At 42.1% G+C, this 12,848-nt stretch overlaps 1 protein-coding gene and 1 non-coding gene across 5 annotated transcripts in view; one reads left to right on the plus strand and one right to left on the minus strand.

Moving 5' to 3' along the window:
• DAAM1 (dishevelled associated activator of morphogenesis 1) overlaps positions 1–12,848 on the plus strand; it is a 176,150-nt gene that overhangs the window by 52,222 nt on the left and 111,080 nt on the right. The window lies entirely within an intron of this gene.
• On the minus strand, positions 61–133 carry TRNAK-UUU (transfer RNA lysine (anticodon UUU)). The gene has a single exon. It is a non-coding gene; the product is annotated as a tRNA-Lys (tRNA).

The following is a 12,848-nucleotide window of genomic DNA, read 5'->3' on the forward strand; positions in this document are numbered from 1 at the left end:
TTTATTTATTTATTTATTTATTTATTTATTTATTTATTTATTTATTTTAAGTAAACTCTATCCCTAACATGAGGCTTGAACTCATGACACCGAGATCAAAAGTCTCATGCTCTACTGACTGAGCCAGCCAGGAGCCCCAAAAAGCCACTTAGTTTTTATAAGATCTAATTACTTTCTAAACATTTGGAAACAGCTTGATAATCAAGGGGAAAAAAAAGTAGTCTAAGCCTATGTTTAAAAAAAAAAAAAAATGAGAAGGAACCGAGATGCAAACAAGTTTCCTTCCTTTTCCAATGTCCATTTTATTCTCTAGAATAGGAGCTACTTGATGGGTTTTTGTAACTATTATTTTATCACAGGCTAGATACTTTGTTTCCATGCTTAAGTATATTCCTTTTACATTTATGATATATCATGTTTATACTGTAACTTGGAAACTTAATATACTTTAGACCTCTTAACAATAGAAAAGGTGTCCCTTTCTTTTTAATGGCTGTGTGGTATTTCACCATACAGAGGTACCCTAAATCATTTAACCAGTCTTATATTGATAGCTTCCCATATTTAGCCACTTGATGACTTTTGACTGTTTAACAATATTTGCAGAATACGAAATCCAAATACTAACCTCAGTCCAGCTACTGTAGGCTTCGTAAATGAGTCAAAGTAGTAATTTACAACAGAGCATTTCTTGTTACCGCATTTAGAATAAATTTTGCAAGAGAAGCAAATGTCTAGTCTTCTTGAGTTATGCAATTAAGCAATTACTGTTCTCACCTAATTATATAGAAAATTACAGAGTTGGGTGGAGTGGGCACTGGCTAGTATCAGCTTCCTTCACACTTCCCCCTTGATGACTGTGGAATGGCCCTGTTTTTTGGCCTGAGTTTAAGTCACGAGTGTGGTAATCCATGTATAGTAATTAAAATTCAGTAAAGATCTTTCTTCACTATTTGTTTGGCTCATGCAGTTTCAGAATCATTTGTTAAGCTATGTGAATAACTTCCCAAGGATGGTTGTCACATGGAGAGAAATCACCAATGAGAAAACACTTTTTATTGTAGCTGCTGGTAGTTTCTATTTTGGTTGATTATTAGCTTTATGAAAAGAGATGATATACATTCACCAGTTCACTTATTCAACGCACGTGTTCTCCTGTCCTTGGCAAAGCCTGCTAGCTCTCACAACTTATCCTATCTGTCTCCTCAATTGCTTTTATTATGCATAGGTTAGGCAGTTTTGAAGCCCATATTAAAAAAAAAGGAAAACACTTTTTCTGACAGCACATGCCTCGACTTTGTGCTTCCTTAAGACTCTACCTTTGTATGACTTCTTAACTTTCAGGAATGGCATCATTATCCGGTTCTTCCAAGGTCATCTGGGATTTCTGGAAGTGACTTGGAACTCACTTGCCAAAGAGCCTATTAACTCAATAGGTATCAGATGGAGTTCCTTTAATCTTTGATATTTTCCCAAAGCTCGATAGGCATACCGCATTGACTGATGGTGGACCATTTGTTCAGACTTGGTCATCATTGTCCTATGGGCGCTGTGTACTCATTTTTTATTAACTTGCGAAGAGCTCAAAAAAATACATTTTACTTCCTCTTTGACAATGTATGCTTTCCAGTGTATGCTTCCAGTGCATTGCTTCCAAAGTAATGGTAACTGTGTTTCACTGGGACCGATACTAGTATACTGGAAATCATTTTGCAGTTCTGAGAATCATAGATTTCCTTTCCAGCTGTTTGCAATGAATATTTAGTGATATTTGAAGGAATTGGGTTTCAACTACATAAACTTTGGAAGATGTAGCCAGGAAATAATTAGTCTTAATCTCATAGGAATATTGTCAGCATTCAGACGTCAAGTTCATAAAATTCCTTGATAAAATCTTGGTCCAGGAAAGACCATCTCTTGCCTCTTATGAGTTCATATGATCACCATGTTTTCATTTGCTTCTGTAAGCAGTGTGGTGACTTAATGATTGATAAAGAGGACCCCACCTTTATTTTTATTTACTTATTTATTTTTGAATATAATTTATTATTAAACTGGTTTCCATACAACACCCAGTGCTCATCCCAACAAGTGCCCTCCTCAATGCTCATCACCCACTTTCCCTTCTCCCCCACCCCCCATCAACCCTCAGTTTGTTCTCAGTATCCAAGAGTCTCTAATGGTTTGCCTCCCCCCTCTCTGTAACTTTTTTTTCCCCTTCCCCTCCCCCATAGTCTTCTGTTAAGTTTTTCAAGATCCACATATGAGTGAAAACATATGGTGTCTGTCTTTCTCTGTATGGCTTATTTCACTTAGCATAATACCCTCCAGTTCCATCCACATTGCTGCAAATGGCCAGATTTCATTCTTTCTCATTGCCAGGTAGTATTCCATTGTATATATAAACCACATCTTCTTTATCCATTCGTCAGTTGATGGACATTTAGGCTCTTTCCATAATTTGGCTGTTGTTGAAAGTGCTGCTATAAACATTGGGGTACATGTGCCCCTGTGCATCAGCACTCCTGTATTCCTTGGGTAAATTCCTAGCAGTGCCATTGCTGGGTCATAGGGTAGATCTATTTTTAATTTTTTGAGGAACCTCCACACTGTTTTCCAGAACGGCTGCACCAGTTTGCATTTCCACCAACAGTGCAAGAGGGTTCCCTTTCTTCACATCCTCGCTAACATATATAGTCTCCTGATTTGTTCATTTTAGAGAGAACCCCACCTTTAAAGATAGAAACTTAGGAGCATGTACTTGGGAGAAAATTGCTGGAATCCAGCTTTAAAGTTGTTGTAGTCAAACATTCAGTGCCCAATTAAATGTGGATGATGCATACCTTTTTTAAATTACCTAAAATAGAGAAGAATTTTGAAAATTGTACTAAATTCATTTTTATAAAAATATAGTTTTTAAATATGTTTGATTGCATCTTAAGACTGTACCACAAGCTGGGGCGCTTGGGTGGCTCAGTCGGTTAAGTGACCAACTTAGGCTCAGGTCGTGATCTTGCCGTTCATGAGTTCGAGCCTTGCATTGGTCTCTGTGCTGGCAGTACAGAGCCTGGAGTCTGCTTCAGATTCTGTGTCTCTCTCTGTCTCTGTCTCAAAAATGAGCAAATGTTAGGGTGTCCGACTTTGACTCAGGTCATGATCTCATGGTTTGTGGGTTCGAGCCCTGTGTCAGGCTCTGTGCTGACAGCCTGGAGCCTGCTTTGGATTCTGTGTCTCCCTCTCTCTCTGCCCCTCCCCCGGCTCACACTCTGTCTCTCAAAAATAAATAAACATTAAAAAATATATAAAAATTAAAAATCATTAAAAATGTTTTAAAAAGAGTGTACCACATACTAAGTTTTATTCCATGTATGAGCATCCTTAAGCCTCTTATCCTGGGCTGTATTTGTGATGCCCTTTGATTTCTGATCCACAATAGAAGTATAATTGAAACAGAGCCAAATAAAAAGAAAAAAATAATAGAATCTCCCAACTTTTCTTCTAACTGGCCCTGTGACTATTTGAAGGCTTCAGGGAACCAGAAATTCTCCACTAATTGCCTCTTGGGATATGAAGAATTTAAGACCAAACAAAACATTTTTCTAAAGTTTGTCACATTGTCATCCCTGGGGCTTTAACACGTAGCCCTGGGAATATTCTTCCTCTTTGTTCATCAAGGTGGCATCTAGCATTACGTTGTAGTTTTTAGATTTGTTGGCTGACATAGAACAACTTATAAATGGGCCATTTTGGTGGACCTACAAATCAATATGATATTGACAGTGAATCTGCCTGCATTTTTGGGCATGGGTTTCGTGTATACACAGAGCAAGCTGTAATTTTAAAGGCTAATGAGTTATTCAGGTGTATACTTAGAGTTTTAATGGGGTTATTGAGAAGCTTGCAAACTTCCTAGTTTCAGTAGAATACTGTCTGGTGCACTTATAAGAAGAGTTCACTATCCAAGTATGAAACCATAGGTTCCAAAAACTTAGATGCACGTGGAAGTAATAGCCTCTATTTATCGAGTGCCTTCCATGTGCCAAGCATTTGGCTAAGTTTTGACCAACTTTACAGTTTATACCACCAATTCTGGAAGGATTTCTATGCATTCACATATATAGGTGTGTGTGTATTGTTACAAACACAGGGTTGTTTTTAGTTTTAACATAAATGGTGATACATATGTTTTGCTATGCAACTTGATTTCTTTTTTCTTCTTTTCCTCCTCTGAATATGTTAGATCTTTTTCATGTCAGTGTTCATGGACCTAGGACATTCTTTGAACCTGGGCATAGGATTCTGTAGCACTGGTTCTCAAACTGACCTGCACATTGGAATTACCCTTGGAGTTTGGAAAAATACTCATGCCTGGGCCCCCAATACCAGAGATTCTGATATAATTGGTATGGAGTAAATAAAGCTTGGGCATCAGAGTATGAAAACCAGTGTCTTACGGCGCAGGGGCACAAACATTTATTAAAACATTCACCTATTGAAGGTCACTTAGACTGATTCTCTATTACCAATAGCGAATGGGTTTTCTATTACAGTGCTGTAGTGAACATCCTCGTTAATATATCTCTGTGCTCATGTGTAAGTATATCTATAGGTTAATCCCTATATATGGAATCTAGGAATCCTTAGATGTGGATCAAAGGGCCAGTACATTAAAAACAACAATAGATATTGACATTTTGCACTCCACTGAGGCAATACAATTGACTTTCCCATCCATAGATTATTAGATTGCCCACTGAGGGGCTGAAGTTCCCCCCACCCTCACCCCCCGTTAAGAAAAAAATTTGTTCTGATCTTGGATGGTTGTATATCTAGGTGCTTATGGAGTTTCCTAACATGAAGGGAGACTGGGGAAATCCCATGTCAAAGTTTTATTTCTCTTGGTCCTTTTAGCGCTTTTTCTTTTGGAAATTAGTTTTAGAGGCTGACGTGACAAGGTAATGCCTTCACTTCTCATTCATTAGAGGGTAGTGTGTCTCTCATGAAGGGCCGGGGAAGTTCTGACTGAAGAGCAACACCTACCAGAGCCACACAACATCCCACACTGGTGGGGGCCAGAGGGCCTCTTTGCTGCCTTATTTCTACACCTGAACTCGCATTCAGTTGAAACTTTACCGGCATCTTTTCATAAGCCTCTCTTGAAGGTTTATTATGTAAAATTTGTAGTTAGAATTTTATGAAGGACAGGGTCCTTCTTTCCAAGGGAGTTCCAGTTTTCATAATGTGACTCCATCATCTGTCCTCAGAGTTTCTGGGTGGCTTCTCCCTGCCTGGTCATGCGCAGGACTCATTAGTAACAGCCTGAGCATAGGCGTGGTGCTGGCCTTGCCCAAAACGAACCCCTCTGAGCAGCAGGTGTTGTAGAGAGGCTCAGGATCTAGTCAACAACTCACCACGCTGTAATTTTAAACCCAGGAATCACCATGGACTTAGCTTTCTATAAACATTTTTTACATTTGTAATGGCAAATGGTGGCTGTGTCCACACAGGTTCAGAATGACCTCTCTGAGGCAAAAGTGTGAAAGCCTGTGGCCGTGGCTGCTGACAGTCACGTTGTCCAGTTTGGTGACCAATTCAGTGATTTCCCTGGATAGACGAGATGCCTTCAGAGGTACAAAGTAGAATAATAAGTAGGTGAGGTCAGTGCCTGAGCAAAATGTGAAGGGGAATCAGGTCAGTATTGCCCATGTCAGCGTCCTTGCAGTGACTCAGTTGGGTGTGCTATGTGGTCGTTCTTGTATAAGTGGTTGGGTTGAAATACCAAATCTGTTGAATGCTTCAAAATATACAAGAAAGCTAAGACTTTTCAAAGTGCCTTTTCCCACACGGCCCCTAAAACTCTCAGAGAATTTCCCACAATTTGCAGATAAGCTGACTAACCTGCAGAGCCCTTGATTTAGTGATGACAACTGCCCTGTAGAGATTAAACCAGCCTCGTTCCAGGAATTTGTTCTGCTGATACACACAGGAATGTCAGAGAAAGGAATCTGGTTAACACATTTCTACCAAACAGTAGTCAACAAATACAAATCCTCCTTCCAACTCTCTAAGGTAGTTCTCCGTTCCCTTTGTAATGTCCACTTAAAAGCCATCACACTTTTAGAGAGGACGTTAGGGTCTTGAAGCCTTTCCTCCGGTTCCTCCAGGAAAGAAGTGGGTGAGCTGCTCTTTGAACCTGGGTCAAGTCTCCACGGCTGCCTATGTCATGTTGTGTCTGTTCATTAGTTTTTCCCTCACTGAAAAGCACAGACATTTTCCATGAGAAGGATGGGGTTTCTTAATAGTTCCCAGAGAATGAGGCTGAGCTTAACCAAGAAAGTTTGTTCTACATGGTGTTTCATTTTCTCTTGCTGCAATCGTATGAAACTTGGCATGAAAGTAGTCAGAAGAACATGAACAGAAGAAGGTAATTAGTGAGGTTTAAATTTTCTTTCAGTAAACATGAACATATAAAGCCCTCCAGGCAAGGTTTTATTTCTTTATTTTCAGTCCAGGGAACTGTAGTTTCCCTAGGATGCCAGTGGACATTATTCTCCATAAAGGCCTGCACACAAGTGGAAGTTGTACCTACTTGGCAATAAAACGCCTTGATGAGAAAATGTCGTTGTAGTATTTGGGGAGGAGTAAGGTCGAGCAGCATCTGGTTTGGGGCTGGGAGTAGCAGTACTCACTTTTCAAGGGACCATGTCTTATGGCCTCACTGGGAAGAGGGACTAGATACTACTTTGAGGATGGCATTGCGCGTCCTCGGCCCATAGTACCTCTGGTTTATCTTCTCTAAGCCGTGTTAGACTTTACTCCTAGATCTGGAAAGCACAGTTTCTCAAACTAAGTGTATATCTATTCAACCTCTTCTCTCTCAGGATTTGCCAGAATTATTTCAGTTGTGAGAAGGTTCCAAAAGATGAGTAGTAATCTACTTATTTTTAGGCAGTGTCTTTTAATGTCACTTAAATATTCTGTGTGGATTGCCCCAACGTGTTGGCTACTTGTTTGGAAAGGTCTGAAACCTAACACCCCTGAAGTGTGATCATCGAGGTGGGGAGGCATTTCAAGAGGCACCACATCTGCCTGCAGGGGTGAAGACTCTGACTTCAGGGGTTACTCAAGTAGGGTCAGCAGAGGACTGGAGCCACAGGGTACAAGGCAGCTGTTGGTGCCCTGTAGGGTACTCGCGTTCTCCTCTGGTGACTGTGATGTCGTATTCTCCTATTCTTCCTGAAAGAGCTGCTAGGTGATTCAGGAAAGTTGCTTGTTTTACATGTTTGTTACAGAACACAACTTGGCCTCTTGAAAGAGTGAGAGCTTTGATGTGACAGAACTGGCCATTGAGTTGTAACTTCCTATGTTTGTGTAACCTCTCAATGAAATTTGTCCTTGCACATCTAAGTGGATCCCTTAGAGGCAGTGAAGATGGAAACCTAAAGGGAGAAAACGATTTGCATTTCTTTCGGCTTCAGCTTAAATCTGTTTATTGACTTAACTCAGACTAGCAACAGGTCGGCAGGCCCAAGGGCATAGGCTGTCTGGCAAGGCTGTGCTTTCTTTGGTGGGGACTCCAATGACACTTTTGGTTTGGCTCTTCTCCCAGATGATCGAGACGAGATGTCCTGGCTTCCAGACTGGTTTCTGTCACGTGAACAACACAAACTCCTAACTCGAGAACCGTGTTGTATTGGCTTTAGGGATTTATGTCCCATACCTGTGGTTAAAGTACTGAGTCATGGCAGAAGAGTCATTGCCAGCTTTTTAGGGTGAGACCTGGAGGTCCCCCTCTGCTCTTTACATGAAGAGCAGGTGTTTTCTGGCAGGAGTCTATGACTTGGGCTTGGAAGAAAGAATTATGTGCTGGTTGAGGCTTGGTCTGGCTTGAGGGTGTGCATGGACTTCGCTTGGGTTCCTTCCTTATTATCTAGGGAGGAAGAGGGGAAGGAATGGGACAGGTTCTGGCTTCCACTTTGCACCCCCTCCCCCCACTGATGCAGAGAGGGCACACAGGAGGGAGTGTGTTTTGTGTATACTGCCCTGTTTAGGGTGCCTGGTGCCTATATTGTTTTCCTCTTGCATCAGGAAAGTCAGTGAGCTGAAGGGACTGACTACAGGGTGAATTTCCAAGACCCACTTCCAGAAGCGCCCCGTTCGAACATCCTTTTGGGACTTGAGTGTGTGGGAAGGGCTGGCCCTCCGCTGGACACACTGAGAAACGCCCTTTCCGTTTCCTGGTGGAGAGGATGTTGAAACTTGCGGGGAAAACACATCGCCTTTCAAACGTTTCTCCTGCAACCTTTAGACTGTATCCCATGATTTTTTTAAAGCTCCAAATAGTACTTGGCATCTGGTGTGCTTGGGAAATGAAACCAGACATGAGGAATGCGAGAGGGGAGAGAGATGGCCAAGGAAAGAAGCGAAGCAGTTTTTTCTTTTCACATTCTTCTTGATAAGAGAATTTGGGTTAACATTATCGTGCTGTTGAAACCAAAACTGCATGTCAGGGCCCATTGGAAAATTGCAAAATGTGGGGTAAACTGCATCTCTGAAAATAAGAGGTATGGCACCAAAATGGAGGGTTCCCCGGCCATTCTCTTTAAAGTTGCTCTTATGGTATAATTTTTTTTTTTCTTTTTTTTTTTTGCTTGTTCCTCTTTTTAAGTCTGTGACATTGCTTCAGAAATTCCGGAGACCATTTACAATGAAGGAACAATGCCAGTATTTTAGTACTGAAATTATAATTGGAGAATTAAACGTGAAATACTGTCTTGATTAAAAAAATAGACGTGGGTTACGATATTGATGTGAGTACATGCAGGAGCTCTCAACTGTCTAATCACGTTGGTGGCTGCCAGGAACTCATGGTCTCTCCTTGTCTCTCTTCCTCCAGCATCTAAGTTGCTTCCCCCGTGACTACTTTGGTTAGAGGACAACCGTGGTTACTTAGCCAGTGAGCGTATCCTTCGGTCTGGACAGCCATCTTACCAACGTGTGGCAAAAGTCCCTGATGAAGCAATCAGAAAGATGTATGCATGGGTGCAAATCTGTTTTGTCAACACTGCTTTCAAGTTTCCCCTATTTATTCGGTACAGATATTGACCTGCTTTGTGGAAAACAATGCTTACGTATCACATATGTGTTGTGACCTGGCATTATCAAAGGAGAGTGTTAGGGAGGGTCTTCTTGTGGACTGTAAGTTCTCCAATGTTTTAGATCATCCTGATCATCATCATCTATATCCCCCAAAATTTGGCCCTCATTTGTTGACTGTTACCATGTTGAGAGTCTTGTTTGTTTTGTTGAAGAGCAGTACAAATGACTCTGACTTCGAGCTAGGCCACAGATGGATTAAATTTCTTATTCTTTGCTAAGCAGAATGCACCTGCTCCAGAATCTTAAGTAGCTTTTTAATTGCTTCCTTGTGCGTGGCATAGCAATAGTCATCTGTAATGTTATAGATGGATTGCATTTTGGATGTCGCAGAAGTGACTTCTTCCCCTCTGCAACGATGCCAGAAGCTGAGATTAGAAGATGTGTTCTGGTTGAGGGCCCAGCTGTCATGGTGGAATTAGTCCTTTCCCTCGGGCTGATCTGATTAAAAAGGGGCCAAGATGTGGAAACACAGGTCCCAGGTTTCAGCTGTATTCCCTCTTCACTGGACAGAGTTAGCAGCTTCGCCGCTCCCTAAATGTCCCCACTAGTCTGTGATCTCCCTGAGTCTGTGGACTTTCTTCATCTGTGTCTATAGCACCTAATGCTGTGTCTGGCTTCTTGAGGTTCAGCTATGATAGGTGAAGAAGTGAATACTTTCTCGGGCGAGGTGTTCATTGAATGTAAGGAATGGGGAAAAGTCTAAAAGATTCTCAGTGGGTCTGTTTCCCATGGATCTTACTTTTGAGGCTGGGTGGAAAAAACAAGCATGAGCTAATTCAGCCAGAAAGAAGCTCCTTGCTTGAGGGAAGCTGCAAATACCCAGAGGATGAAGTCTGTTTGTGAGGCTACTGTCAGCATCAGAAAGCTTGACAAGTGGCTAAGGAGCACTTGGTGATCTGGTTGACTTTAAATGTCTTGGCATTTGTGAAAAAGAGATCTGCAGGCAACTGTGGGAAGAACACCCAGTCACACAATCCTGAAGTTCAGAAACAAGCCATCTGTTCACTTAGGCATTTATGCTTTTGCATTCAACAAACATGTATTGAGAATATACCATGTGCCAGAGACTGAATGAAGCATAGTCCCTGTCTTCAAGATCTCATAGTCTGGTGGGGGAAACAGACGTGAATTAAAAAAAAAAAAAATCCAGACAACCAAAAAACACTCAACTATACACACACACACACACACACACACACACACACACACACTGCTTGGGATGTGGAAAGAAACGTGTGACCATCTCTGGAAAACTTAAGGCCCATTAAAACATTGAGTGGGTTTTGAATGGTCAGTGGAAGACACTTAGGTTCATAAGGAAAAGAGCACCTTAGGCTGAGGGAACTGTGGATGTGTGGGCTCAGAAGTGACTCCTGTGAAGGTCTGATTACTTCGTGCACGTGGGTGGGGGGGGCACATGGATGGACAGTGCTCATGGTACTGGGAGACAAGGATAGACAATAAGTAGCCAAGGACTAGACCACGGAGGGTCTTATGGTCCTGGCCGGAAGCTGTACTGTATCCAGGAGACACAACAGAAGTCGTGATTGAGTGACACAATCACATTTATGATGTTCCCAGAATAAACCCCAGACTCCTCACTCTGGTGTACGAGTCCCTGGAGTCTGGGCCTCTCCCCTCTCCAGCTTCTTCTCTCTTAACACTGTCATTACTCACTAGGCCCCAGCCATACTTGTCTTCTTCCCTGATCCAGATGTGCCAAGTTGCCCACCTGCTCTGGGCTTCTGCACACACTCCTCCCGCCTGGAATCATCTGCCTCCAGCACTTTGCAGGACTGGTCCCATTCATCCATTAGGTCTCAGCTTAAATGCCCTCTCTCTGGAGAGGTTGTCCCCGATCACACTATTGAAAGTCGCTGTCTCTACCACCACCATCACCACCATTTTCTTTCACTTGCTTCTTGCATCCCCTGTAACACTAAACAAAATTAATATAGTTTACTTGATTTTTTTTCATGCCTTTTCCAAAACATCTTTTCTAAAACTCCCTGAAGGGCACATCATCTCATTTTCATCCCTGTTTCCTCAGTGCCTAGAACAGTGCTTGGCACGTAATTAGCATGCAATAAATTCCACCCCCACCCCCCGCAGGTTTTTTTTTTTTTTTTTTCTTAAGTAAACACCCAACATGGGGCTCGAATTTATGACCGCGAGATCAAGAGTCATGTGCTCTTCCAAATGAGCCAGAGAGACACCTCAGTACTCAACAGAATTTTGACTTAATGAATTAAATGATGAATACGATGAACTAGGGCAGCTGATGGTGACCTTCAACCCCTGGGCCTCCATGCACACACCACCTATTTTTGTATGGCCCATGAGCTCAGAATAGTTTTCACATTTTTAAATAATAAATTTTGAAAGAGAATATTCTGAGACATGAGAAAGTTCTGTGAAGTTCAGATTTCAGTGTCCACGGTGAAGTTGTATTGGCCTATGGGCATGCCCATTTTTTACAGATGTCTGTGGCTGCTTTCATAATAAAATGGCAGGGTTGACTAGTTGTGATAGAGGCTTAAAAGCCCACAAAGCTAAAAATATTTACTCTCTGGTCCTTTACAGAAAAGGTTTATCAGCCCCTAAACTGGAGAACCACAGGTTAAGGAGAAGAGTTACGGAACTGTTGTAATTATACAGATGAGAGATAAGGGGAGGCTGAACTAAGGTCATGGCCTTGGGGTTGGAGAGGGTGGGGATTGGATTCCCATTGGATTAAGCACTCAGGTTCCCTGACCTCTGCCAAGCTTCCCTGCCCCACTCCGAACCAGTTAGGCTTCTTCCAGTCAACATCCCTTTACGTTCTGCAGCAAAGCAAGTCCCTCCCCAACTTCTCTCTTCCTAACTTCCCCACTCCCTCCCAAGTCTCCCTTTCAGTCTGATATGTGAAATGAGGATGATAAAATGAAGTGTTGGGTGTGGATGTGCTTCGTAAAATTACATACACAGCTGTTGGGATTGCTCATTAGCGAAGTGCCAGGGCGGTTAAGGAGGGCTGACCAGAAGTGTCTACTGCCACTGAGGGGTCATAGGATGATTACTTATGCTTTCACTTTGGTCTATATCTAGGAATCTAGTCTCTTAACAGTGAGTTCCAAGTATGTGTATTAAAAATGGCAGCCTGGGGGCGCCTGGTGGCTCAGTTGATTAAGCCGCTGACTTTGGCTTAGGTCATGATCTCATGGTTTCAGAGTTTGAGCCCCGCTGTGCTGACAGCTCAGGGCCTGGAGCCTGCTTCGGATTCTGTGTCTCCCTCTCTCTCTGCCCCTGTCCTGCTCACACTCTGTCTTTCTCTCTCTCTCTCAAAAATAAACATAGAAAAAAATGGCAGCCTGTTGGAAGTCTCAAAGCTTTGCTATCATCTACAGTTTAAGGATGGGTTTAATGGAAGACCTTGTATTTGGTGTCACACACAGGAGCCAGCATAAAAACTTGGCTTTTGGGTGTTCGTGAGGCTTTTAAACACAAATCACCTGTCAAAGGCAATATTTTGGTCCTTATTAAAATGATTTCAATTAGGTTCTTAAACGTAATAGACTCTGTATCTTATCACCCATCTTAGAATCTAGCCAAGACCCTCATTTTGTGTTTGTTTATAGAACTGCTGGCTTAAAGAAAAAAAGACTTAAATGCTTTGGGCTGATTTTTAGATCTCTGTGTTTCTTGTGCAC

The sequence above is a fragment of the Herpailurus yagouaroundi genome, unplaced genomic scaffold (assembly GCF_014898765.1).
Source record: "Herpailurus yagouaroundi ecotype Mexico unplaced genomic scaffold, PumYag 141, whole genome shotgun sequence".
Lineage (NCBI taxonomy): Eukaryota > Metazoa > Chordata > Mammalia > Carnivora > Felidae > Herpailurus > Herpailurus yagouaroundi.